The sequence below is a fragment of the Salvelinus alpinus genome, chromosome 3 (assembly GCF_045679555.1).
Source record: "Salvelinus alpinus chromosome 3, SLU_Salpinus.1, whole genome shotgun sequence".
Taxonomy (NCBI): domain Eukaryota; kingdom Metazoa; phylum Chordata; class Actinopteri; order Salmoniformes; family Salmonidae; genus Salvelinus; species Salvelinus alpinus.
This window is the reverse complement of record NC_092088.1, coordinates 32,665,633-32,693,575: the sequence shown is the minus strand read 5'-3', so window position 1 is coordinate 32,693,575 and position 27,943 is coordinate 32,665,633. Positions and strand designations below refer to the sequence as shown.

Sequence of the window (27,943 nt, the reverse complement as noted above, 5' to 3'; positions counted from 1 at the left end):
ATACCCTACCAATTAATTCAAAAATGTTATCCTAGCGGAACACATGATTAGAACATTTTACTAGTTGCATTGTAGTTGAGACTACAAATGGCAAGGAATGATTATTGTAACCATTTGTTTTTGGAGGTGGACTTCTTTTACAACCAGTGTGGAACACCTCAGTGATAAGGTTAAGGTTATCCTTGTTAAGATGCTCGACTTCCGGTCACAACTTGTGGACTTGTTTAGGTGCTAATGTGCGGTTTGTTGCTAACGTTACTTTGCTACCTGCCAACTTTACGTTTTTTTACTTTCCCATTTTTAATAACCATTTAACTTTTTTATTTTTCCCTCGCTCTACTTTTTTCGTTCAACTTTTTCACCTCCGACACTTTATCTGGGCATGGTTCTACAGGACCTCCACCTGCGAAGCTAAGTAGTAACATTAACATTATGCCATCTAATTGCAGTCGCTGTACTCATAATATACAGGATAACTATTATCGCCTTATGGTGTGGATAGCCATGCTGCACGGGTAATTTAAGTGCAGGAAAGGATGAATCCGCGTCTGTGCCACCAATAAGTACAGATGGTCATTTAAATCCCCTCGCACAATCCCCGCAGCCGGACAATTTTCTCATGGCTTCTGGAAGGAAATGCTGTCGGAATGCTCAACCGGTGTCGCTTCATTAAGCAACGAGTTGGAATCAGAGGCCAAGCCTTCTCTGGTCTCTCCTCCACCCGTTACGGGGTCTGAGCCGCCAAAGCTTCTCAATATAATTGAAAACCCTAGTCATTGGCGACTCCATTACCCGCAGTATTAGACGTAAAAAATAATAATTGGCAATCATACACTGTCTACCAGGGGCAGGGTTATCGACTTAAAGGCTATATCTGAATATGGTGCTGGCTAAGACTGAAACTGGCGAGAGTAGAGAGTATAGGGATATTGTTATCCACGTCAGCACCAACGATGTTAGGATGAAACAGTCATAGGTCACCAAGCGCAACGTAGCTTCAGCATGTAAATCGGCTAGAAAGATGTGTCGGCATCGAGTAATTGTCTCTGGCCCCCTCCCAGTTAGGGGGAGTGATTGAGTCTCACAAATCAATCGCTGGTTGAAAACTGTTTTCTGCCTCTCCCAAATGATAGAATTTGTAGATAATTGGCTCTCTTTCTAGGACTCACCCACAAACAGGACAAAGCCTGACTTGCTGAGGAGTGACAGACTCCATCCTAGCTGGAGGGGTGCTCTCATCTTATCTATGAACATAGACAGCGATCTAACTCCTCTAGCTCCACAATGAGACAGGGTGCAGGTCAGGCAGCAGGCTGTTAGCCAGCCTGCCAGCTTAGTGGAGTCTGTCACTAGCACAGTCAGTGTAGTCAGTTCAGCTATCCCCATTGAGACCATGTCTGTGCCTCAATCTAGGTTGGGCAAAACTAAACATGGCCGTGTTCGCTTTAGCAATCTCACTGGAATAAAGACCTCCATCAACCATTATTGAAAGAGATTGTGATATCTCACATCTCAAAATAGGGCTACTTAATGTTAGATCCCTCACTTCCAAGGCAGTTATAGTCAATGAACTAATCACTGATCATAATCTTGATGTGATTGGCCTGACTGAAACATGGCTTAAGCCTGATGAATTTACTGTGTTAAATGAGGCCTTTCCTCCTAGTTACACTAGTGACCATATCCCCCGCGCATCCCGCATAAACGGGGTAGTTGCTAACATTTGCCTAGCAAATTTCATTTTACAAAAAAGAAATACTGCATTTTCATCTTTTGAGCTTCTAGTCATGAAATATATGCAGCCTACTCAATCACTTTTTGTAGCTACTGTTTACAGGCCTCCTGGGCCATATACAGCGTTCCTCACTGAGTTCACTGAATTCCTATCGGACCTTGTAGTCATGGCAGACAATATTCAAATTGTTGGTGACTTTAATATTCACATGGAACAGACCCACTCCAAAAGGCTTTCGGAGCCATCATCGACTCAGTGGATTTTGTCCAACATGTCTCGGGACGTACTCACTGCCACAGTCTTATTACTCTGGACCTAGTTTTGTCCCGTGGAATACATTTTGTGGATCTTAATGTTTTTCCTCATAATCCTGGACTATCGGACCACCAATTTATTATGTTTGTAATCACAACAAATAATCTGCTTAGACCCCAACCAAGGATCATCAAAAGCCATGCTATAAATTCTCGGACAACCCAAAGATTCCTAGATGCCCTTCCAGACTCCCTCCACCTACCCAAGGACGTCGGAGTACAAAAATCAGTTAACCACCTGAGGAACTAAATTTAACCTTGCGTAATACCCTAGATGTAGTCGCACCCCTAAAAACAAAAACATTTGTCATAAGAAACTAGCTTCCTGGTATACAGAAATACCCAAGCCCTGAAGCAAGCTTCCAGAAAATTGGAACGGAAATGCCTCTCCACCAAACTGGAAGTCTTCCGACTAGCTTGGAAAGACAGTACTGTGCAACATCGAAGAGTCCTCACTGCTGCTCGATCATCCTATTTTTCCAACATGATTGAGGAAAATGTATTTTTGATGCTGTCGCAAAGCTAACTAAAAATCAGCATTCCCCAAGAGAGGATGGCTTTCACTTCAGCAGTGATAAATTCATGAACTTATTTGATGAAAATATCATGATCATTAGAAAGCAATTTACGGACTCCTCTTTAAATCTGCGTATTTCTCCAAAGCTCAGTACAACACTGCCAGGACCTAGGATCAAAGGATACACTCAAGTTTTTAAAAATCCTATATCTCTTGACACATTCATGAAAATAGTAATGGCCTCTAAACCTTCAAGCTGCATACTGGACCCTATTGCAACTAAACTACTGAAAGAGCTGCTTCCTGTGCTTGTCCCTCCTATTTTGAACATAATAAACAGCTCCCTATCCACCGGATGTGTACCAAACTCACTAAAAGTGGCAGTAATAAAGCCTCTCTTGAAAAAATAAAACCTTGACCCAGAAACTCTAAAAAACTATCGGCGTATATAGAATCTCCCATTCCTCTCAAAAATATTAGAAAAAGCTGTTGCGCAGCTGTCACTACCTTCCTGAAGACAAACAATGTATACGAAACGCTTCAGTCTGGTTTTAGACCCCATCATAGCACTAAGACTGCACTCGTGAAGATGGTGAAATTATATTTTAATGGCGTCAGACCAAGGTGTCAGACCATCTGTCCTCGTGCTCCTAGACCTTAGTGCTGCTTTTGACACCATCGATCACCACATTCTTTTGGAGAGATTGGAAACCCAAATTGGTCTACATGGACAAGTTCTGGCCTGGTTTAGATCTTATCTGTCGGAAAGATGTCACTTTGTCTCTGTGGATGGTTTGTGTTCCTCAAGGTTCCATTTTAGGACCAATATATTTTATCTTTTGGTGATTTCATTCGAAAACATAATGTTAACTTTCACTGCTATGTGGACGATACACAGCTGTACATTTCGATGAAACAGCTGTAATCTACACCTCGATTAGGCTGATAGAAATCCTCATTATTTAGTTGAATGATTTTGAATTTGAGCGACATTATTTCTTTATAACCTACACTTTCTCATTCTAAACTTGTTACGAGTTGGACGGCTGTAGTTTTGTGACAATGGTCAAGAGCTGCTGCTTACTGACTTGACAGATCCAACGCAGTTATACCTCACACACCGCCAAAACATCAGCTATGCGGGTGTCGGCTATCGCCGGTTAACGCTTGATCTGATTGAATCTAGGCCTTACACTCAGTCAGTCTATTTAGTTGTATGATTATTGTCAGTTAAGAAAATTGTACCTCTCTCTTTTAGATCTGCCACCCCCAGCAGTTCAGCTGCAGTCACAGCAGTCCTCTGCTGTGGTATTTAATTTATTTAACCAACTGCACCAGTTCCTACTACACTGGCCATGAAGGGAGAAACTTTTGAGGATACCCAGATGGATACAGGTACTTCAGAATTATATTGCATATGCTCACTCACACCAACAGATGTACGCACAGACATGTTGTTGAGCTGATTACTTACTGTCACTGAAACTTTCTGTCCAAAAATTATGCAGAAAGGTTCATCCATGCTTTTGTCACTACTTCTAGATTAGACTACTACAAAGTTCTACTTTCCGGCTACCAGGATAAGGACTAAATAGAATCTTGACTCGAACCAAAGAATTTGATCATATTACTCCAGTGCTAGCCTCTCTACACTGGCTTCCTGTTAAGGCTAGGGCTGATTTCAAGGTTTTACTGCAAACCTACGAAGCATTACATGGGCTTACTCCTACCTATCTCTCCGATTTTGGTCCTGCCACACATCAACTAAAATATCATTCTATTTGTCACGTGCCGAATACAACAGGTGTAGACCTTACAGTCAAATGTTTACAAGCCCTTAACCAACAATGCAGTTTTAAGAAAATCCCTAAAAAAGTAAAAGTAAAATAACAAATAATTAAAGAGCAGCAGTAAATAACAATAGCGAGGCTATATACAGGGGGTACCGGTACAGAGTCAATCTGTCAATGTGAGGGGTGCAATGCAAATAGAGCAGCATGGGGGGGGGGGGGGGTAGCCATTTGGGTAGCCTTTTGATTAGATGTTCAGGAGTCTTATGACTTGGGGTTAGAAGCTGTTTAGAAGCCTCTTGGACCTAGACTTGGCACTGCAGTACCGCTTGCCGTGCGGTGGCAGAGAGAACAGTCTATGGCTAGGGTGGCTGGAGTCCTTGACAATTTTTAGGGCCTTCCTCTGACACCGCCTGCTATAGAGGTCCTGGATGGAAGGAAGCTTGACCCCAGTGATGTACTGAGCCATACGCACTACCCTCTGTAGTGCCTTGCAGTCGGAGGCTGAGCAGTTGCCATACAGTGGTTCGTCCTTTAAAAGTTGCAGCATACTGCGGCACAGTGTGCATGGTACCACAGAATTCTATGGCACGTTATTTAAGTGCCAACCACTGGTACCATTAATGCTAGTTAGTGCTCGTTTGACCACCAGAGGGCATCTTTGAGAAGCATTTGATTGCCTTCAATGGTGGCCGTACTAGAGAATTTAAAACCTTCTTTTGTAAAAATGTAGTATATAGGACTGATTAAGAAATTTTGCCTAACATTATCGTGTTTCTATTCCAAGAAAAACCTCTGGGTTTCCGTTAGGATGGAATGGAAAATATGTATAACGTGACGGTTGGGAATAGACTACAGTTCTGGGCCATTTAGCTAAAGAATCCCGTGTCGTGCGCAGCCGTAACATAAATTTTGGTCAACTTATTTGACCTTTTCTGCTGCTCTTGAGACACGGCATGGCACTACTTGATTAAATAAAACACAAAATAATCACAATACAGTAACTATTGGTCACTCTTATGTATTATTATTCTAATATGTATTCATCATAGAATTGTCAGTTAATGATAAACCTTTAAACTGCACTTTTCCTCCCCTCCCTCCCTATCTCTCTATTTTTCAGCTCCAGATGACAAAACCTACACAGTCCAAGGGTTGCAGGTCTGCCAACTTCCTTCTGGTCACACATTGTATTCAGAGAATTATCCAATAAACCAAAGGCATTGCTTTAACAGTGAATGTACTTTATTTCAGATATTTTCCTCAAATAAAATGTAGTATATAAATTGTAATAACTTGTTTACATTGGGTCTTGTGTGTGAGAGTAAGACATGTTTTTCAACACACAGAATTTCCTCAAACTGTAAACATTAAGCCATAGTCTTTTACAATATTATCTATCACACTTTGATTTGATAGATATTTAGAGTACTTATGTAGATATTGAGAATGGCTATGAAGGAGTAGTTATCTCCAATCCTAAAATAAAATGGAGAAAACACGTAATTACAACTTGTTTACATTGTGGATAATGTGTGTGAGTGCATGTTTTATTTTGCTTTGTCAGTCTTGCTAGGCCCAGTGTATGCACTTCTGGGTGAGGCTGTCAGGCATGGAAGATCTGAAAGAAAGATGCACATAGTGACAGTAAATAATCAGCTCACCATGTCTGTGCATATGCAATATAATTCTGAAGTACCTGTATCCATCTGGGTATCCTCAAAAGTGTCTCCCTTCATGGCCAGTGTAGTAGGAACTGGTGCAGCTGGTAAATTAAATACCACAGCAGTTGACTGCAGCTGAACTGCTGGGGGTGGTAGATCTAAAAGAGAGAGGCACAATTTTCTTAACTGACAATCATACAACTAAATAGACTGAGTGTAAGGCCTAGATTCAATCAGATCAAGCGTTAACCGGCGATAGTCGACACCCGCATAGCTGATGTTTTGGCGGTGTGTGAGGTGTAACTGCGTTGGATCTGTCAAATCAGTAAGCAACAGCTCTTGACCATTGTCACAAAACTACAGCCGTCCAACTCGGAACAAGTTCAGAATGAGAAAGTGTAGGTTATAAAGAAATATTGCCGCTCAAATTCAAAATCATTCAACTAAATAATGAGGATTTATATCAGCCTAATCGAGGTGTAGATTACATCTCAAACTCCAGTGTTCTAACCTGTAAACAGGGCTGCATGAGATTTCTGTTAATGCAACTCCATGCGGCCAATGGCAATGTCCGCTTTAGGTATAATGCCAGGAGTTGCTTGTGAATTTGACAGCTCTAACACAGTTCCATCTCAGACACCGCCAAAACAACCACTATGTGGATGTCGGCTAAAACAGGCGTGATTGAATAGAGCCCCAAGCGTGGGAGTGTGTGTATACAGTGGGGCAAAAAAGTATTTAGTCAGCCACCAATTGTGCAAGTTCTCCCACTTAAAAAGTTGAGAAAGGCCTGTAATTTTCATCATAGGTACACTTAAACTATGACAGACAAAATTAGAAGAAAAAAATCCAGAAGATCACATTGTAGGATTTTTAATGAATTTATTTGCAAATTATGGTGGAAAATAAGTATTTTCCTAGCCACTGTGCTTCTACATCTGCACTACTTGCTCTTTGGGGTTTTAGGCTGGGAATCTGTATAAGCACGTTGTGACAACTGCTGATGTAAAAGGGGCTTTATAAAATACATTTGATAGATTGCTTGTATATGCTTCTATTCATGTCAGTAACTCCAAATATGACATTGAGTTGTCTTACATTTCCTCAATCGGGAGTTGTACCTTAAGCCAACACTTTTCCTGGTCTTTCCTGCTCAGGACATGGGGCTTCAGGTTTGGGAATGGAGGGTCAAGAGAATTGGAATTTTAACAATAATTAGTGTCCACATTTATGAATGAATGAAATGCATTATGGGTTAGCTGTGTATCTCATCTGATTGAAAATTACTGATGATATACTGTATTTGTCTATTTTCTTTTGAAAATCTGTCACCAAACCACAGAATTATATCTAGTGTGAGTACACACAACCATTAGCTTATTTTACCAAGTCAAAAATAACATAATTTTGTCAAGGAACCCAACGAATAACAACGACGCTAGCCTACTGCACCCCATATCAACCAACTAGCAGGGACAAGGCTATATTGTTGTAATTCAGTAATACTGTAACGTTACTGTAGCCTACTGTACATCACATTATTATCCACCTAGCTAGCTAGTGATAGCTTAGCTAGCTCCAAAGAAACAACCAATGAATGACAACAAGCTTTTTAACAAAATACCTATCTAGCTTGTATGATTGCATATAAAAAAACTTTACAGATTATTAAAGTTTTAAAGCAAAGTTGATTTACTAGTATGCTGCTCTCTCGGGAACTAGCGTGAGGCATCCAGATATGAGGTTAGCTAGCGTCGTTAGCATTAGCTAGCAGCTAATATATGCAAGTAGATATGCAAGTATCTATCCAGCAACAATGTCGAGGTCAAAAAACGAAAGAAACTATATTAAGCCATGTTGACTTCGTAAGATAAGTCAAATTGGACAGAAATAATTAACAGGATGAACGTACATTTCTGTGACTAACTAGCTAACTTTAGCTTGCTAGATCAGTGCCGGTGATGCACCTATTCCTATTTACAGTGTGCGCCCCTCCCAAGTCTTGCATGGAGAAGCGCCACTGAGTCAACATGTGGCCAGAATTATATTACATCCGGGTTGGTTTCAAACCCCATTGACAATGCATGAGAAACTGTTTAAGGCCGTTTAGCAAAATAATCCCAATATGTTCTTGAACTGACTTGCCTAGTTAAATAAAGGTTACATTTATTTATTTTTATTCGCCCATGGCTCAGACTTGCCAGCCTGTACAGGCGGATTGATGAAAGTCTCCCTGTTAACCAGCTAACTTTTGATACCAATCAATACGATGTATGACACCAGTGGGTGTCCACTGGTGGACACCCCTTCAAATGAGTGGATTTCTGCTATTTCAGCCACACCAGTTGCTGACAGGTGTATAAAATCGAGCAGACAGCCGTGCAATCTCCATAGACAAACATTGACAGTAGAATGGCCTAACTGAAGAGCTAAGTGACTTTCAACGTGGCACCGTCATAGGATAGCACCTTTCCAAAAAGTCAGTTCATCACATTTCTGCCCTGCCAGAGCTGCTCCGATCAACTGTAAGTACTGTTATTGTGAAGTGGAAACGTCTAGGAGCAACAACGGCTCAGCCACGAAGTGGTAGGCCACACAACTCACAGAATGGTACAGCCGAGTGCTGACTCGCATAGTGCGTAAAAATCATCTGTCTTTGGTTGCAACACTCGCTTCTGAATTCCAAACTGCCTCTGGAAGGAACGCCAGCACAATAACTGTTAGCTTCACAAAATGGGTTTCAATGTCCAAGCAAACACACACAAGCCTAAGATCACCATGTACAATGCCAAGTGTCGGCTGGAGTGGTGTAAAGCTCGTCACCATTGGACTCTGGAGAATTGGAAACGCGTTCTCTGGAGTGATGAATCACGCTTCACCATCTGGCAGTCCGACGGATTAATCGGGGTTTTGCGGATGCCAGGAGAACGCTACCAGCCCCAATGCATAATTCCAACTGTAAAGTTTGGTGGAGGGGGCGGTTTTTCATGGCTAGGCTAGGCCCCTTAGTTCACTGCAGGGAAATGTTAAGGCTACAGCATACAATGACATTCTAGATGATTCTGTGCTTCCTTTCCTGTTTCAGCATGATAATGTACCTGTGCACAAAGCGAGGTCCATACAGACATGGCATGTCGAGATCGGTGTGGAAGAACTTGACTGGCCTGCACAGAGCCCTGACCTCAACTCCATAAAACACCTTTGGGATGAATTCGAATGCTGACTGCGAGCCAGACCTAATTGCCCAACATCAGTGCCCGACCTCACTAATGCTTTTTGTTGCCTACCCAGAAGAGTGGAGGCTGTTATAGCAGCAAAGGAGGGACCAACTCCATATTAATGCCTATGATTTTGGAATGAGATGCTTGACGAGCAGACGTCCACATACTTTTGTTCATGTATTGTAAATGAAGTAAAAGTATGATGGGGAGAAAGAGGGAGAATGGGTGAGTTGATGAGCGAGGGGAAGCGAACGATCCATAATTATGTAATCGGGAATTGTGAATGAAGAACAGGGTGGGCCATTCTATTGTATTGGTACAGTATATTTGTATTATAATCTCAAAATGGTATGTACCCTATATTAGTCCACCAAATCCAATTAGTCTTATCAGTCTACTCTGGCCTACTTGAGTACACAGTGAGAGTGTGTGTAATTTACAATGGCAAGAAGACGAAGACGAATGGATGTACAAGCTGCGTTGGCGCTGCTACAAGATCTGAATGAAAATGAGTCATGAAGAAAGAAATTAATCATGACATCTCCGATGATTATGCTTCTGAATCTGAGACTCAGCTTGAACCTACCCCTCCAAAGGATGGCACTGTTTGAATAGAACAAACCGGTGACAATGCTACAGGCCGATTATCATTGAGAGAGTAAAGAACACATCAGCAACACACTCAGCAGCTTTCATTGTTTTATGTGACATGGTTATGCTACAGCACATCAGGGACTGTACTGTGGCTGAGACACTGCCTGGGATCTGTCTGTTGATGAGCTTGAAGCAATTTTTTTCAATCCTGTATGTCGATGGAGCATTCTGTGGAAAGAGCGTGTATTCTGGTCAGACATGTATAGGATACCTTTCTTTGGACAAAACGAGAACGCGTCACCCGGAAACAGACAAATTCGCCATGGTACACAGCACATTAGCCAGTGTTACCTAGTGTGGATTTTTCAGTGTAAAATGTATAGTGTTGATTCAGGATTCAAATTAACTCTGTAAGTGTGAAATTAACACTCAGGGGTATAAAATTACCCTAGTTTGGGTGTTAATACCCAGTGTTGATTGTGAGAGTTTGATTGTGTAATTTTTTTTCTCTGTGGCGAGTAAAACATTACCATCAAAACCACACCCATCATATTTGCCAGCATGCTCTATTGCAGGTAGATTTTTTAGTATTGTTTTTAATATCTGTGTTTTTGCATGCACATTCATTGATTGATTCATCTTATTCTACACAAAGATAAACTAATCCAATCAGTTAGATGTATTGCACCCATTACCGAAATGGTTGTTCCAGTTTAAATAGTTTAGGTAGTCTCCTTTGCCAATGTCCCAAACCCTGACTGTCATTCTTTTTTTTTCTTCTATTTTCTTTTTTTTTTACCCCCTTTTTCTCCCCAATTTCGTGGTATCCAATTGTGTTAGTAATTACTATCTTGTCTCATCGCTACAACTCCCGTACGGGCTCGGGAGACACGAAGGTCGAAAGCCATGCGTCCTCCGAAACACAACCCAACCAAGCCGCACTGCTTCTTAACACAGCGCGCCTCCAACCCGGAAGCCAGCCGCACCAATGTGTCGGAGGAAACACCGTGCACCTGGCAACCTTGGTTAGCGCTCACTGCGCCCGGCCCGCCACAGGAGTCGCTGGTGCGCGATGAGACAAGGATATCCCTACCGGCCAAACCCTCCCTAACCCGGACGACGCTAGGCCAGTTGTGGGTCGCCCCACGGACCTCCCGGTCGCGGCCGGCTGCGTCAGAGCCTGGGTGCGAACCCAGAATCTCTGGTGGCACAGCTAGCGCTGCGATGCAGTGCCCTAGACCACTGCGTCACCCGGGAGGCCCCCCTGACTGTCATTCTGAATGCAGATTGTGGGGGAATACAAATTCCAACTGTCCTAACTCTGGCTGGACTCAAATAGAAATGTCACATCACTTTGCAAGCCAGCATACTGTGACTTGCAGGCTTGATTTGGCCTGTAAACTAGGAGTTTCTAACACAGCCTTTCCCAAACTTGGTCGTGGGTACCCCAAGGGGTGCACATTTAGCTTTTTGACCTAGCAATACACAGATGATTCAAATAATCAAAGCTTGATGAAGAGCTCATTATTTGAATCAGCTGTGTAGTGCTAGGGCAAAAAAACGAAACGTATAGTACACCCCTTGGGTTCCCCAGGACCGAGTTTGGGAAACGCTGTCCTAACACCACTTTGTTAGGGTAAAACTAGGCCACCAAAGTAAAGCTTTATGAAATATGTAATGTTTTGTCATAAAGTTTAATTTGAATGATTACATTCGCCTAGGTACTCATTTGGTGAAAGCCACAGGCCTTTAAACAACCATGTTTGTCACTAACAAATAGCCATGGGTGGCAACTCTACAATTCACTCGAAAAGAAAAGGGACAATAAAGATATATGCAAATGAAGCTTTACACCACACAGTTTTAATTACACCATAGTGTTAAATTTGAGTAACACTGGCTAGTGCAATGCAGTGTTCATTTTTTACACTATGAAGTGTTACATTAACACTCAAAATGTAAGACTATAATCAGAGTACATTTTACACTCTGAGATAGTGTTAAAATGAACTCTTTGTGTTGACTACTGTCATAACGACTTCATTATAATGCCATTATTGCTTTTGTGCTGTTTTTCACTATTTATCAAGCACACTTGGCACTTATAATGATGTTTAGGCTACTGATGTTTGTGCATCTTGGTGGTTAGGGTATTCTTTTTTGTGGTGGTTATAAAAAGAAGCTGTTAACGTGTTCCAACATATGCTTTCTGTGTCATAGTTGTAACAAAGGCAATCCACTAATAACATTGAATGAACACTATCATTTTTTGTTTTCTTGTGGTTTTCTGTTTTTACATACATTGACTGTACAAAAGATTAGGAACAGCTGCTTTTTCCTTGACATAGACTGACCAGGTAAATCCAGGTGAAAGCTATGATCCCTTATTGATGTCACTTGTTAAATCCACTTCCATCAGTGTAGATGAAGGGGAGGAGAGAGGTTAAAGAAGTATTTTTAAGCTATTGAGACATGGATGGAATTGTCACGCCCTGATCCGTTTCACCTGTTCTTGTGATTGTCTCCACCCCCTCCAGGTGTCGCTTATTTTCCCCAGTGTTTCCTGTCTCTCTGTGCCAGTTTGTCTTGTATGTTTTCAGGTCAACCAGCATGTTTTCAGGTCAACCAGCATGTTTTCCCATGCTCCTGTTTTCTATTCTCTTTTTCTAGTCTTCCCGGTTTTGAACCTTGCCTGTTTTTCTGGACTCCGTACCCGCCTGCCTGACCTGACATCAAGCCTGTCTGCCACTCTTTACCTCTTGGACTCAGACTCTGGTTTTGACCTCATGTCTGTCCACGACCATTCTCTTGCCTACTCCTTTTGGATTATAAATAAACAACAAAGACTCTAACCATCTGCCTGCTGTGTCTACATCTGGGTCTCGCCTTGTGCCCTTATAGGTATGTGCCATTTAGAGGGGGAATGGGCAAGACAAAAGATTTAAGTGCATTTGAACGGGGTAATGTAGTAGGTGCTAGGCGCACCGGTTTGAATGTGTCAAGAACTGCAATGCTGCTGGGTTTTTCATGCTCAACAGTTTCCTATGTGTATCAAAAATGGTCCACCACCCAAAGGACATCCAGCCAACTTGACACAACTGTGGGAAGCATTGGAGTCAACATGGAACATCCCCTTGGAACGCTTTCGACACCTTGTCCATGCCTGACAAATTGAGACTGTTTTCAGGGCAAAAAAGTGTTCCTAATGTTTTGTACACTCAGAGTATAGCTAATAGTGGAGGCTCCTCAGAGGAGGAAGGGAAGGATCATCCTCAGTGAATTTCATAAAAATTGTGAAACATTAAAGTTATCATTTTTAGATAAACTAAATAATTGATTAAAACACTGTTTTGCAATGAAGGTCTACGGTAGTGTCACGGATTCCTCCGGTACTGCTGCTCATTCCGTGCACCAGTTCCGGAGGTCTACGTCACCGGCCTCGAGGCGTCACTGAACTGTCTCATTACGTACACCTAATTCCAGTTCCCCTGATTAGTAATTGTAGATATGTGCCCTCTGTTCACCATTGTCTTGTCGCTTATTTTTCTCATGTCCGTTGGACTTGAGTATCTGTGCTTTGTTTCGGCTTTCGTGCTGTGTGTGTTGTGTACTCGTTATTATAGGTCTCGTCCCATGTATTGTTGTGCACTTGATATTACGTGTCTCGTCCCGTGTATTGGTATTGCGGGTCTTGTTCCTTGTATTTAGAGGTTTTACCTCGCTCTTTTGTTTGGGTTACATCTCTGTGTTTTTGTATATGTGTTTGTGGGCTTCGTCCCCGTGCCTTTTCATGGCATGTTGTGTATATTTGGGGTGGAGTATTAAACCCCCCCCTATTACGAATTCCTGCACCTGTCTCCAATCATTTATACAACGTGACAAGTAGTCTCAACAGCACTCTGTAGCACTTTGGTGTAGCTGGGGGACAGCTACTTTCCGTCCTCTTCTGGGTACATTGACTTCAATAAAAAAAAAAACTAGGAGGCTCGTGGTTCTCACCCCCTTCCATAGGCTTACACAGTAATTCGGTTGGAGGACGTCCTCCGGAAGTAGTCCTATCAGAGCTCTTCCAGCATGAACCGACATGTTGTCCACCCAAAGTATCACAGAATGAATCTAGTACTGAAAGCATAACTGCCTGGTACGACAATTGCCCGGCCTCCGACCGCAAGGCACTACAGGGGGTAGTGTGTACGGCCCAGTACATCACTGGGGCTAAGCTGCCTGCCATCCAGGACTTCTATACCAGGTGGTGTCAGAGGAAGGCCCTAAAAATTGTCAAAGACCCCAGCCACAGACTGGTCTCTCTACTACCGCAAGCGGTACCGGAGTGCCAAGTCTAGGACAAAATTGCTTCTCAACAGTTTTTGTCCCCACGCCATAAGACTCCTGAACAGGTAATTAAATGGCTACCCGGACTATTTGCATTGTGTGCCCTCCCCCAACACCGCTTTTACGATGCTGCTACTCTGTTTATCATATATGCATAGTCACTTAAACTATACATTCATATACATAATACCTCAATTGGCCCGACCAACCGGTACCTGTATATAGCCTCGCTACTGTTATTTTTCACGGTCTTTTTACTGTTGTTTTTATTTCTTTACTTACCTATTGTTCACCTAATACCTTTTTTGCACGGTTGGTTAGAGCCTGTAAGTAAGCATTTCACTGTAAGGTCTACTACACCTGTTGTATTCGGTGCACGTGACAAATAAACTTTGATTTGACAAGCTACAGCTAGTCAGCACTGCAGTGCATAAAATGTGGTGAGTAGTTGACTCAAAGAGAGAGAAAGACAATTCTTGAACAGTTTTGAACAAATTAATGTATTCAAAAATGAAGAAGCGAGAGAGCTAACTATGTGTGTGTGTATATATACAGTGGGGAGAACAAGTATTTGATACACTGCCGATTTTGCAGGTTTTCCTACTTACAAAGCATGTAGAGGTCTGTAATTTTTATCATAGGTACACTTCAACTGTGAGAGACGGAATCTAAAACAAAAATCCAGAAAATCACATTGTATGATTTTTAAATAATTAATTTGCATTTTATTGCATGACATAAGTATTTGATCACCTACCAACCAGTAAGAATTCCGGCTCTCACAGACCTGTTAGTTTTTCTTTAAGAAGCCCTCCTGTTCTCCACTCATTACCTGTATTAACTGCACCTGTTTGAACTCGTTACCTGTATAAAAGACACCTGTCCACACACAATCAAACAGATTCCAACCTCTCCACAATGGCCAAGACCAGAGAGCTGTGTAAGGACATCAGGGATAAAATTGTAGACCTGCACAAGGCTGGGATGGGCTACAGGACAATAGGCAAGCAGCTTGGTGAGAAGGAAACAACTGTTGGCGCAATTATTAGAAAATGGAAGAAGTTCAAGATGACGGTCAATCACCCTCGGTCTGGGGCTCCATGCAAGATTTCACCTCGTGGGGCATCAATGATCATGAGGAAGGTGAGGGATCAGCCCAGAACTACACGGCAGGACCTGGTCAATGACCTGAAGAGAGCTGGGACCACAGTCTCAAAGAAAACCATTAGTAACACACTACGCCGTCATGGATTAAAATCCTGCAGCGCACGCAAGGTCCCCCTGCTTAAGCCAGTGCATGTCCAGGCCTGTCTGAAGTTTGCCAATGACCATCTGGATGATCCAGAGGAGGAATGGGAGAAGGTCATGTGGTCTGATGAGACAAAAATAGAGCTTTTTGGTCTAACTCCACACGCCGTGTTTGGAGGAAGAAGAAGTATGAGTACAACCCCAAGAACACCATCCCAACCGTGAAGCATGGAGGTGGAAACATCATTCTTTGGGGATGCTTTTCTGCAAAGGGGACAGGACGACTGCACCGTATTGAGGGGAGGATGGATGGGGCCATGTATCGCGAGATCTTGGCCAACAACCTCCTTCCCTCAGTAAGAGCATTGAAGATGGGTCGTGGCTGGGTCTTCCAGCATGACAACGACACGAAGCACACAGCCATGGCAACTAAGGAGTGGCTCCGTAAGAAGCATCTCAAGGTCCTGGAGTGGCCTAGCCAGTCTCCAGACCTGAACCCAATAGAAAATCTTTGGAGGGAGCTGAAAGTCCGTATTGCCCAGCGACAGCCCCGAAACCTGAAGGATCTGGAGAAGATCTGTAGGGAGGAGTGGGCCAAAATCCCTGCTGCAGTGTGTGCAAACCTAGTCAAGAACTACAGGAAACGTATGATCTCTGTAATTGCAAACAAAGGTTTCTGTACCAAATATTAAGTTCTGCTTTTCTGATGTATCAAATACTTATGTCATGCAATAAAATGCTAATTAATTACTTAAAAATCATACAATGTGATTTTCTGGATTTTTGTTTTAGATTCCGTCTCTCATAGTTGAAGTGTACCTATGATAAAAATTACAGACCTCTACATGCTTTGTAAGTAGGAAAACCTGCAAAATCGGCAGTGTATCAAATACTTGTTCTCCCCACTGTATATATATATCTTTCACTTATTCAGCTAGCTAATTCAGCTAGCTAGTTTAGCCTACTCAAACACCTGGCTCAAACAGAGGGATGCTATGTTACCTAGCTGACCATGGCTATCCAACACTGGAACTCTTCTAAGTCAAGGTAAGTTTTTAGTTTTATAAATGTATTGCTACTGGGGCCCACCAGTGTAACTGCTTGCTGACTGTACTACAATCATGCAGCAGGTTTACTAACACGTTAGTTGTAGTAGTTATGTTGTTGACTTGACGTTAGCTAATATGGTGACAACAATGTAGACTGTGTGTAGTGGTTAGCGGTTATGATATGAAGGAGTGGCTTGGGAAGTTTTTTCCCCCTGGTCACAGACAGATGTGTTGTACACTGAAGTCCACAAGCGAAGGGAAAAGTTGAGCGAGTAGATGCGTGAAGGAATTATACAACGATCTGATCTGGCTGCTATGAAAGTGAACTGTGTCTGCTTGTGATCAGGGGTGTATTCATTCCGCCAATTCTGTTGAAAATAAAAACGGAAGCAAACGGAACAAAACTGGAATAAACATACCTGAATTTGTCCAAAATAAACTCTTGTTTGCAGCTGTTGGACTAATGATAATGACTCCTCTGCTCTCATCCTTCTAGACCTATCGGCTGCCTTTGATACTGTGAACCATCAGATCCTCCTCTCCACCCTCTCCGAGCTGGGCATCTCCGGCGCGGCCCACGCTTGGATTGCGTCCTACCTGACAGGTCGCTCCTACCAGGTGGCGTGGCGAGAATCTGTCTCCGCACCACGTGCTCTCACCACTGGTGTCCCCCAGGGCTCTGTTCTAGGCCCTCTCCTATTCTCGCTATACACCAAGTCACTTGGCTCTGTCATATCCTCACATGGTCTCTCCTATCATTGCTATGCAGACGACACACAATTAATCTTCTCCTTTCCCCCCTCTGATAACCAGGTGGTGAATCGCATCTCTGCATGTCTGGCAGACATATCAGTGTGGATGACGGATCACCACCTCAAGCTGAACCTCGGCAAGACGGAGCTGCTCTTCCTCCCGGGGAAGGACTGCCCGTTCCATGATCTCGCCATCACGGTTGACAACTCCATTGTGTCCTCCTCCCAGAGTGCTAAGAACCTTGGCGTGATCCTGGACAACACCCTGTCGTTCTCAACTAACATCAAGGCGGTGACCCGTTCCTGTAGGTTCATGCTCTACAACATTCGCAGAGTACGACCCTGCCTCACGCAGGAAGCGGCGCAGGTCCTAATCCAGGCACTTGTCATCTCCCGTCTGGATTACTGCAACTCGCTGTTGGCTGGGCTCCCTGCCTGTGCCATTAAACCCCTACAACTCATCCAGAACGCCGCAGCCCGTCTGGTGTTCAACTTTCCCAAGTTCTCTCACGTCACCCCGCTCCTCCGCTCTCTCCACTGGCTTCCAGTTGAAGCTCGCATCCGCTACAAGACCATGGTGCTTGCCTACGGAGCTGTGAGGGGAACGGCACCTCCGTACCTTCAGGCTCTGATCAGGCCCTACACCCAAACAAGGGCACTGCGTTCATCCACCTCTGGCCTGCTCGCCTCCCTACCTCTGAGGAAGTACAGTTCCCGCTCAGCCCAGTCAAAACTGTTCGCTGCTCTGGCACCCCAATGGTGGAACAAACTCCCTCACGACGCCAGGTCAGCGGAGTCAATCACCACCTTCCGGAGACACCTGAAACCCCACCTCTTTAAGGAATACCTAGGATAGGATAAAGTAATCCTTCTAACCCCCCCCCCCCTTAAAAGAGTTAGATGCACTATTGTAAAGTGGTTGTTCCACTGGATATCATAAGGTGAATGCACCAATTTGTAAGTCGCTCTGGATAAGAGCGTCTGCTAAATGACTTAAATGTAAATGATTACACCCTAGATCAGCTAGATGCAGGCAAGATTATGCAAGGCGGTATTGAATGTGTCAATGTCTGTCACCTTGATTACTAAAATGTATCTTGACCTGTGCACCTACGTTGTAAACTTTCATTCATAGGCTAGGTTGTAACAACCTCATGATGGATATAGGGAAAATGTGAATATCATGTAGTAGTCTAAACCTATCGATGTTCATTGAGCTGGGTGAATGGAATATGAATGACATGCTGTAATAGAAATAAGGCCATACTCATACAAAAAATAATCCTCCCTCATCATAAACGACACCTACCGCCACTGATAGCTAACAGTAACATAAACTAATGAAAATGCTATTGTGTTATTTAAATAAATAAAAATTGTTATTCTAATGTTACCTTAATAAACGCAACCAAATGATTATTTTTGCGACGGTATATATGACATGTATTAATTACAAAGTTAGAATGTTGCAGTCAGAATGACTGCTCATTTGCTTGAAGGGGGGGTACCTCGAGGCCCAGTGGTTCTAGCGTTAAATCAATTAATTGACAACAACACAGTGCAATACATAATGTCAAAGATGATCACTAACATGATTTCACTTTCTATTAAAGGTAGTAATGCAAACCAAACCGAACCCAATGACATGGATGATGAGCAGAGGGAGTCAGAGCACTGATTAGCAGAGTGAGGGGAACGAGCCATCCAAGATGGGCCATTCTTGTGGCTCAAAGCAGGAGTTGCAGCGATGGAACAAGACTGTAACTATCAATTGGGGGGGTAAAAAAAGTATAAATAAATCACATCTCAGTCCATCCCAGCAACAGTGTGCCTCTCTGGCCTTGCTGGTGCAGAGATGAATTGGGCCGAAGAACATCACACAGGTGTAGGAAGGTATCTCTTCTCATCCTGAAATTGAGGAGCCATTCTGTCAGTCGAGTTGTCACTCATGTGCTGCCACTAATCAAAGGAATGGGGATGTGCCCAGAATCTCCTGTCAGTTGAATCCTACAGACGAAGAACCGTATGTGACAATTTTTCCATTTTAAGATAATCTGTTTTTATATTATTAATTGTGTGTACCACATTAGGTGTTTTATGGTTGACAAATAATTCACCATACCCATATCTTCCAACAACAATTGATACTTTTTTTATTGTCGTTTTAATTTTTTGAATGTGGAAGAACAGTCTATCTCCAGTGATTTCAGTTTGTGGAAGAACAGTATATGTGACATTTTGCATGACTCTTGTAAGAAGTCCTTTTTTAAGACCTGATATGATGTTTTAAGTACTTTCAAGTACAGATGCCCTTCATGTAAATAACTTAACTGCAATATGTAGTTAATTCATTTGTATGGAGGTTCATTTAAAGGTGGTCTATCAACTTCAGCACTGACTTTTCTTAAAAGTTGAGTCATGAAATCTTAGTCTCATTTAAAATGAAGCCCTCAATGTGAACATACCATAGAATACAATTAAATTAATTCAAATCAAAACAAGCACAACTTGTACATATCAAATATGGATCAATGGTCATATGGTCAATATTACAAAACGTTCAGAAAACCATTCACTTTGCGTTTAACACTATGATCAGCAATTAAGTTTTGAATTGCATTAAACCCATGCTAAAGGCAAGAAATGTCCTTCTGTACTGAGGTGACAGCAGTAAATAAGTATTAACTGCTTAGAGTTAATGCTAAATGTGGTGACAGAGAGACGTAATGAATACAAAAAGGGAATCAAGATCAAATGAATACTCACATACTGTATGTGATGACTTTGTTTTTAATTAATTCAGATTAAAAAATGTTCAAATGATCACACACAAAATAATTCTTAACAGAACATATTGTACCGTACATAACATTTTCTACACTAGGAACAACATCTTAAAATTAAATTAATTCAATATATTGTGCTGGTTCAAATCCTACACAAATTGATTCACATAGAAAACACCTACTATACATTTAATTTCCTACAATAGGGGTGACATCTCTTCTGAAATGTATTCAGATTCAGGGGATCATAAACTCACAGAAAAAACAGTTAATTATGTAGCTTGGTTTAACAACAAATTATTCACTCTGCAGTGATTTATAAAAAGAGCGTGCAGCTGCTGGCAAGTAGTTGAGCATGGTCATCAGATCTTGGTACTTGTTTTTTATGATGGGCAGAGGACTCTCATATGCTCTAGGGTAGTGGCTTGCAAAATAGGGAGGTTGTGGTGTAGCTCCTTGTTTTGGTTTGGAGATCAGCCACGATTTCCATCCCTCAAATATACTGTGGCTCTGTCTGGCGTACAGATTCCAAGGATCAACTGAAATTAGAACAGAAACATTTTAAGTTCCTGACATCAATAAACAACTTTCATAGTCAAGCATTAGGATATTTTATTGTTAGAACAACATGTTGCATGTTGATGGGATGTTAGTAAACTATTCTCTGTGCAATACCTGTGACTTTTAACCACCTCACTGAGGTGATCTGTAGTCCAGCTGGTCGCTTGAGGACAGAATCTGGGAGGTGCCTGAAGTCTTCACATTGCATCCTCATCACCTTGAATGGTTGTGCTTCAAGTATCATCTTTGAAACATCATCAGGTGTATGAAGGACTGACACCTTGCGCCTCTTCTCGATGGTGGCAAAAGCTCAATCACAAGGAAGAAAAGAATGACCAGACCATGAACTTCTGTTCAACTTGGGTAAAGTAACCCATAGAGACGAGCATCTACATCAGATTGAGCATCCACCGGTTGTTATTCTGCCCACAGCATCTGTCACTGAAGATGATCAACTTGCGCACCTCTGGTTTGGTGAGTGGCGTGAATTTTGTCTTCACCCACTTCAATATGCAGCTTGCCACCTCAATGAACCCTCTGTGTGCAATCCCCTCATGCCAAACACACATGTATGCAGGATCTTCTTTTCCAAGTTCCTGGATGCAAAGGTTAAAATTTGACAGCTGCTGCTGGTAGTAGACATTGGAGTGGGTCAGATTAGGGGTGTACATCACCCCCTGTAGATCCACAGAAATGACATGGCAGTCAGCATTGGCTTTAGCCCACTCAGTGTCACTTTGAAGCTGTGTGTAGGTCTTTTCGATGGTGCAACTCACTTTCAACTGCAATCTTCCTCTTCAGATGTTGCTGCTGACATCTTAGTGAAGAATGTGTCACATTTGCCACAGGTGTCACTCCTGGGTAGGCCGAAATTGAGACTCTGCTGTTTGAAAATGATGTGGTATTCTTCTCTTCATATTTTCACTTGCCTGAAGACAGCTGTTGGTTAGCTGGAACACAGACATGAAAGTGACCTTGCACACATTCAATCTCTGGCCTGCTTGCTGTACATGGTATTTGAAGGTTTGTTTCCGTCATTTGTTCTCCTTTGTATCCTCAGGTTTACGTCTCCGTTCCACCTCATGCTGCAATAAAAATTGACAATGATAAATAAAGAATTGAATATACTGTAGCACATTCAGGGTATTGCTTGATCAGGACCTCCATCTTTCACACACTCTCAACTTATACACAGAATGAGTTTGTATTGCACCATTGTGTAACACTGCACTTTTAGAGTTAATTAATGTACGTATCATTACTGTCAAAGTTAAACTATGCAAGTGTTCAATATAGCTATTATAATAATAGGCGTTTTGTCTTATTTCTAACCTGTTCTAAGCCGGAGAGAATCAACGCTTGTTGTTTTTCGTATGGGACAGTGTAGAAACTGTTGAACAGATGCAGCTTGCGCTCATCAGTCAACTTTCCACAATCCTTTGTGCATGTCGTGGAACACGCTCTTCCCTGCAGGATACAGTGTAACGTTACCCATAACTAACTAGCTACTGTAGCCATGTCGAATCATCCGGTGGATGGATAAAAAGTAGCTAGCTATGTTTCGTCTATAATCTAGCAATAATATTTGTAACGATAATGTATAAGTTAGTAGCCAACGAACTTTAGCTAATATGTTTTCTCTATAGTTACAAATTAGACAACCCAGAACATGTTAGCTACTGTACTCTATAGCTAGCTTGATTGTTTGATATACGGTTCTTCCACATACCTCTTTTGAACAGCTTTTCCCAGTTTTTTTCTTGACCCTTACGATTTGTATAGGGGTTTCCCGCATCCCGTAAGATCTTCCTTTGCCTGTCTTTCCATTATTTTAGTTTCGTTTTACATCTCTTTCCCACATTTCGGCGTTTTCATCAGCAACAGAAAAGTTGTGCGCTTGTCCGTCCATTCTGAGTGGTGCACATGTAGCGTGGTTCATTCTGCGTTGTGTACTTTTAATTAGGACGCTGCCACAACTGACGGTCTGCTAGTTGAAATCTTTTTATTTGCCCTGCACACGAAGAGACAACACACATTATGTTAACCCTTGGCGCAGTCACAGCTCTCAGGCACCTTGCTAGCCGAAGGTCAGGCAAAAGAGCGCCAAAAGGAAATAACAGGTGCTGCGTGCACACATTCGATGCACACAATACAATACAAGTAAAACTATACAGAACATAATTCGGACAAAATAAAAGACATACCTGCACACGAAGAGACAAAACACAGTATGTTAAACCTTGGCGCAGTCACAGCTCTCAGGCACCTGCGCGAGCACATGGACACTCACTCAAACACTGTCCCAAGTACTCACAAGTTACAATAGATACCCTAGTTAGCGAGCTTTGTGAAACTTGTTAACATAAATCTTTATATTATCCACATTGTAACAAACTTATGGTTGCAAAACAGTACATTGTGTAACATTATGACGGTTTTATATTTAACAATTTCGGAGCCAAGGACAACATACCTTGCTAGCCGAAGGTCAGGCAAAAGAGAACAATAAGAGGGTATGGAAATACAGATAACCCGCGATGGGCCAAACCAAAATATACAAAACTTTTACAATCACATGTATGTACAATATTGATATGAAAGTGTTTGTACACCATATAAAAACATTAGCTATGCAGCTGTAATTAAATTAAAAAATATATATAATTAGCGCGTGGAAAGCTTGTGAAACCGGTTCACTATAGAAAAAGGGTGTCCAATAATGATTTTTCATGTATATCGTTTTTTTTTTTGTCGTCACATATATGGTTCTTCTTCTGTAGGATTCAGTTGGTGAAAGTATTCTTTCAAGGCTAATGCATGCGTCTCCAACTGGGAACAATACATTTAGTAGACTAGGCTACATCAGATTATTTTGATTCACATAAATTATTGATTGATAATCTTGATTCACTATTGCAGTATTATAAATATATTTTAGTCTAATTATGCTTTTATTTTGTTTTGAATGGCCAAAATATAATATAAATATTCAATAGCAATTTAGCCTTTTCCTATTATTCGAACACAATTTGCCTGGGCTGCTCTATGGGGCAGTTTGATTGTATCATCAGCTCATGACTGATTACCTGATGGATCTTGCATGGAAAATGTCCAGAGTCGCTATACAATTGAAAGAACTCGTCAGTGCTAGCCTTCTCTGTCTGGTACAAGCAGCGCATCTAATGCTGTGATAGTGAAGCACCACATTATACACTGCACGCAGTCGGGACAAGCGCTCATATTGCTTTGTTAACAAATTGTGGTGAGCTTGCTATGCGCTTGAGATGTGGCAGTGTGAAATCAACCAGACCAAATGAAGAAAATGCATTTTAACAGATAACCGAACTCTGATTCGAACTAAAGCAAACAAACCTGTGTAAAAATGTCTTTACGGCATAACTAGGCCGTCAAAGAAAGGCCTGGTGATATATGTAATGTTGTTATAAAGAGTTTAATTTTAAAGGCTAATATGGCTGGTGGAACTGTTCATAGAGGGTTCTAGGAGGAACCCTTCAAAGATAAAAGGGTTGTTGGTAGAACTGTTCATAGAGGGTTCTAGGAGGAACCCTTCAAAGGTAAAATGGTTCTCAGTAGAACCTTTCATAGATGGTTCTAATTAAGTATAACCATTAAAAGTTGCACACCATCTCCTTTTCACCTCATTTAACACCTGATTTGCTTAACAAAAGGCACATCTCAATAGGTGGTCCAGGTAAGCCATGACATTGCATAAGTGTGTGTGGAGGGGGCTTTCTTCTTTTGTTTTCTATTGCTCCTCTATTTTTCCTCAAGCAAGGGGGAGGCAGATGACATTGCCACTTCCCATCAAACCAACTTCTTGAATGCCCTACTCGAAGTTTGAACTATTTTGCTCAAAACACATTTTCTTACCCTTTAGTGTGTGTACTTTACTGTATTTATATTTGGTATTTCACTTTACAACAGGAAAAGCAAAAAGAATCACAGGACATCTTCAACAGACGTTTCTATGAATAGAGGGTTCTACCTAGCACCAAAAAGGTTTCTCCTACAGGGACAAACCCGAAGAACCATATATGGTTCTACTTAGCACCTTTTTTTCTAAGAGTGTATTTATCCCTATGTGTCCCCCCAAACTCAAATCCTTACCCTAAACTGGGTCCGTATCCTATTCCCAACCGTACCCCCTAAACATTTATCCTAAACCCAAACCCTCCCTCTTTATCTGGCCTGTTTCGTCTGGTCCTTTGATTTTTAAATTGCACTTTTATTGATGCACTTGATTTTATGATTTTATGTACTGCACTTGATTTTATGTAGGTCTACTTTTAATAATGTAAGGTGTTCTTGAGTGTCCTGAAAGTCCACTAAATAAAATGTATGCCAAAGCACCAAATCTCTCAAAGATTTGGCATGAGCCCTCAGATCCTCAAAGTTCTACAGCTGCACCATTGAGAGCATCTTAACTGGCTGCATCACTGCTTGGTATGGAAACTGCTTGGCACCCGATCGCAAGGCGCTACAGAGGGTAGTGTGTACGGCCAAGTATTACACTGGTGCTGAGCTCCCAGCAATTCAGGACCTCTATACCAGGCGGTGTCAGAGGACTGCGGTCACCCATACTCCAGCCACCCAAGTCAGACTGTTCTTTCTGCTACTGCACGACAAGCGGTACTGAAGCACCAAGTCTGGAACCAACAGGACCCTGAACAGCTTCTACCCCCAAGCCATAAGACTACTAAATAGTCCTGGTAGCAATTTGGTTAACTATCTCCATTTGACCCTCGTTGCACTAACTGTTTTGACTCATCACATACGCTTCTGCTACCGTTTATTATCTATCCTGTTGCCTAGTCACCTTACAGATGTCGGATCTTAATATGACCCATTTCGTCGCAGGAGGGAAAAAATCCTGCAGCAGGAGGATTTGAATATCTATTTAATATTTAGAATCGACGCCAGGGGGCAGCTGGAAGTGGTGTTTGTAAGTGTCATGATGTTGCCCTCTTTGGGGATAGCGAGTACCACCCCCCTCTCTCTCTCACCACCTCTCTCTCTCTTCCCCCTACCAACAGGCTCTGTTAGGCAGGTCATAAATTCCTAGAGGAGTTCTCTTCTCATGGAGAGAGTGAGTTTTCATAGAGAGAACAAAGGAACTTCTTCCACATCACAGAACTTGAGAACTGAACAATATTCATGTTCTGGAGAATGTATAAACGGTCGGTGAAGTAGCCAGCTACGAACTGGTCCGTTTTGAGCAATTTTGTGAAACTCATGAGACAATACAGCCACATTACCATAACTCTGTTTATACAAGAGTCTCAGTTGTGAGGCTTGCATCTAATTGTTGTATAAAATTAATGAGTAAAGATGAAACTATTTGTGAAATTATGTAATGTGATTTTAAACTGTTTAATGAAGGAAAACTCCAAAGGGAATTGGAGTTAACTAAATCATTGGCCCGCCCCATGAGCACAGACATTGATCTTGTGTAATGGGACAGCCCCTTTCTACTGTTACGAATATAACCCCCACCGGGAGGAATTCCCTTCAGACCATTTTACCTCGATAACCGAGAGGGCTAAGGTTTGAGTCGAGACCATAAACCTGAGTATTAGCTAAGGTTGTAATGGTTGTTGACACTCTGAGACTATCGATCCGACAGAACAAGAGCTACTCTTCAAAACTAATTACTAGTCTGCAGCTAGAAATTATGTACTCATGAATGCGAAGGCCGACAACAGCCGAAACATCTATTCTATAACAATATTGCTGAATGTTACTCTGAACTATCCATCCTAACCACGGCAGAGAGAGAGAGGGCGGACAAACTCTCCAACAGAAAAAAACTTTCCAACAGAGATCACGACGACACACTGAGCGTAAATATATATTGATTGCAATTATTCTCGAATGAGTGAGCGTTCATGTGCAAAAGATTAGCATTTCAATTGTTAGAATAATTCATTAATTAGAAGACTAATTGATCAGATATTAAAATATCTGAAAAGTTGTATTAGGAAAATTATAACTTTGTAATCTGAATATTTTCCTTGGTGCCCCGACTTCCTAGTTAATTACATTTACATGATTAGAATAATCACGTAATAATAATTACGGAGAATTGATTTGATAAACTAACAGTCTTCAGTTTAATGATGCCAAAGACACGACATAGGCTATACAATATTTAGACTGCAGGTCCTGGGCGTCAGTTCAAGTAGGCTGTGTGCAGGCGACAGCATGTCTCGTGTGAATTCTTATGTGGATTGTAATAAATTGACAATATTTGTAGGGGGTATCTATCTTTCGTTAGGGAAAATCTTTTTTTATCATTTGTTATATGTTCAAGGCAACCAATAGGCAAAATCAAAGGCCTGTGTGGACCAGTGGGTACAGCCACTGACAACGGCACACGTATATGCCAGAGCAAGCATAGGTTTGAATCTGGTCCACTAATGGCCTTTGAATTTTTGGAGGAACTAGTATTTTTCTTGTTTCTCTCTGTGTGCTGTACTTGTACTCTTACTGAAGTATTTTCTGAAGGAAGTAACTTACTTTTTACTCTGTTACATTTGACAAAATCACTTTAGTTACAGATTTATATTATATCGTCGCTGTAGGATGAAAACTTTCAAATGAAATGTTTTTTTTTTAACATGAATCGATACTATTGGTTCCCCTTTACATCTGTATGAACGTTTCTCAACCCCTTGACTAATGAAATGTATTAAAAATAGCTTGTCATCAAAACTCTAAGTCGATTGGTCTCAAAGTTGTCAGTCAAAACCAGTCTTCATTTCTGTCTTCACTCTCTCACTCTTTCTGTGTGTGTGTTTCTAAGGCATATAAGCACCTCTGTCATACAGTCAGTGTATCATCTCAGTAAGCTTTTTGTGCCATGTAGAAATCAAGATTTTTGTGTGAGTGTGTCTATTTATTTACAGCTTGTAGCGACACAACCGAGGGGGAAGGAGAATGGGCCAGCCAAGAAAGAAAATACCCTTCAAAGTGGAAAGGAGAGGTTTGGAAGAGAAGGAGGATGAAGAGTAAATCCGGTTTTGTCTAGAAGGGATATAGCTTTTGTCAAATGTACTTTCTGTAATTTTTTTGTATGCATTCACCATAACATGTACTTGAAATTAATTTTTATTATGCTATTGAAATTGTGAAATGATTCCAGTGTCTCGAGTACCAAAACTTTTTATGGAATTGCGCACATTGATAGATATTAAGTCAACAATGAATGACTAATTGAAACTGTACAGCCTACAGACTATTTGATGTCAATCTCCACAGAGTACCTGTGCTGGGGGACATCTGCAGATGGTGCTGGCAGGCTTTAATAATAAATGAATGTCAAATGAATTGCACTAAGTTGTTGTCCTTTTGGTTTACTGT

The 27,943-nt window shown here is 41.7% G+C and overlaps 3 long non-coding RNA genes across 5 annotated transcripts; 1 reads left to right on the top strand and 2 right to left on the bottom strand.

The window, feature by feature from the left end:
• The first annotated feature begins 45 nt into the window (after positions 1-45).
• On the top strand, positions 46-5,654 carry LOC139570570 (uncharacterized). Its single transcript, XR_011674108.1, has 3 exons — positions 46-236; positions 3,825-3,961; positions 5,480-5,654. It is a non-coding gene; the product is annotated as an uncharacterized lncRNA (long non-coding RNA).
• Positions 5,584-8,062, bottom strand: LOC139570567 (uncharacterized). 3 transcript variants are annotated; one of them, XR_011674105.1, is made up of 4 exons: positions 7,933-8,062; positions 7,142-7,186; positions 6,056-6,178; positions 5,584-5,977 (listed from the first exon to the last, which is right to left on the bottom strand). It is a non-coding gene; the product is annotated as an uncharacterized lncRNA (long non-coding RNA). The 3 variants fall into 3 exon arrangements; XR_011674104.1 differs by having other exon boundaries at positions 7,119-7,186; positions 7,933-8,040; XR_011674106.1 differs by having other exon boundaries at positions 7,119-7,186; positions 7,717-8,012.
• Positions 8,063-19,990: 11,928 nt separating this feature from the next.
• LOC139570566 (uncharacterized) lies at positions 19,991-21,648 on the bottom strand. Its single transcript, XR_011674103.1, has 2 exons — positions 20,678-21,648; positions 19,991-20,541 (listed from the first exon to the last, which is right to left on the bottom strand). It is a non-coding gene; the product is annotated as an uncharacterized lncRNA (long non-coding RNA).
• Between the last annotated feature and the right edge of the window lie 6,295 nt (positions 21,649-27,943).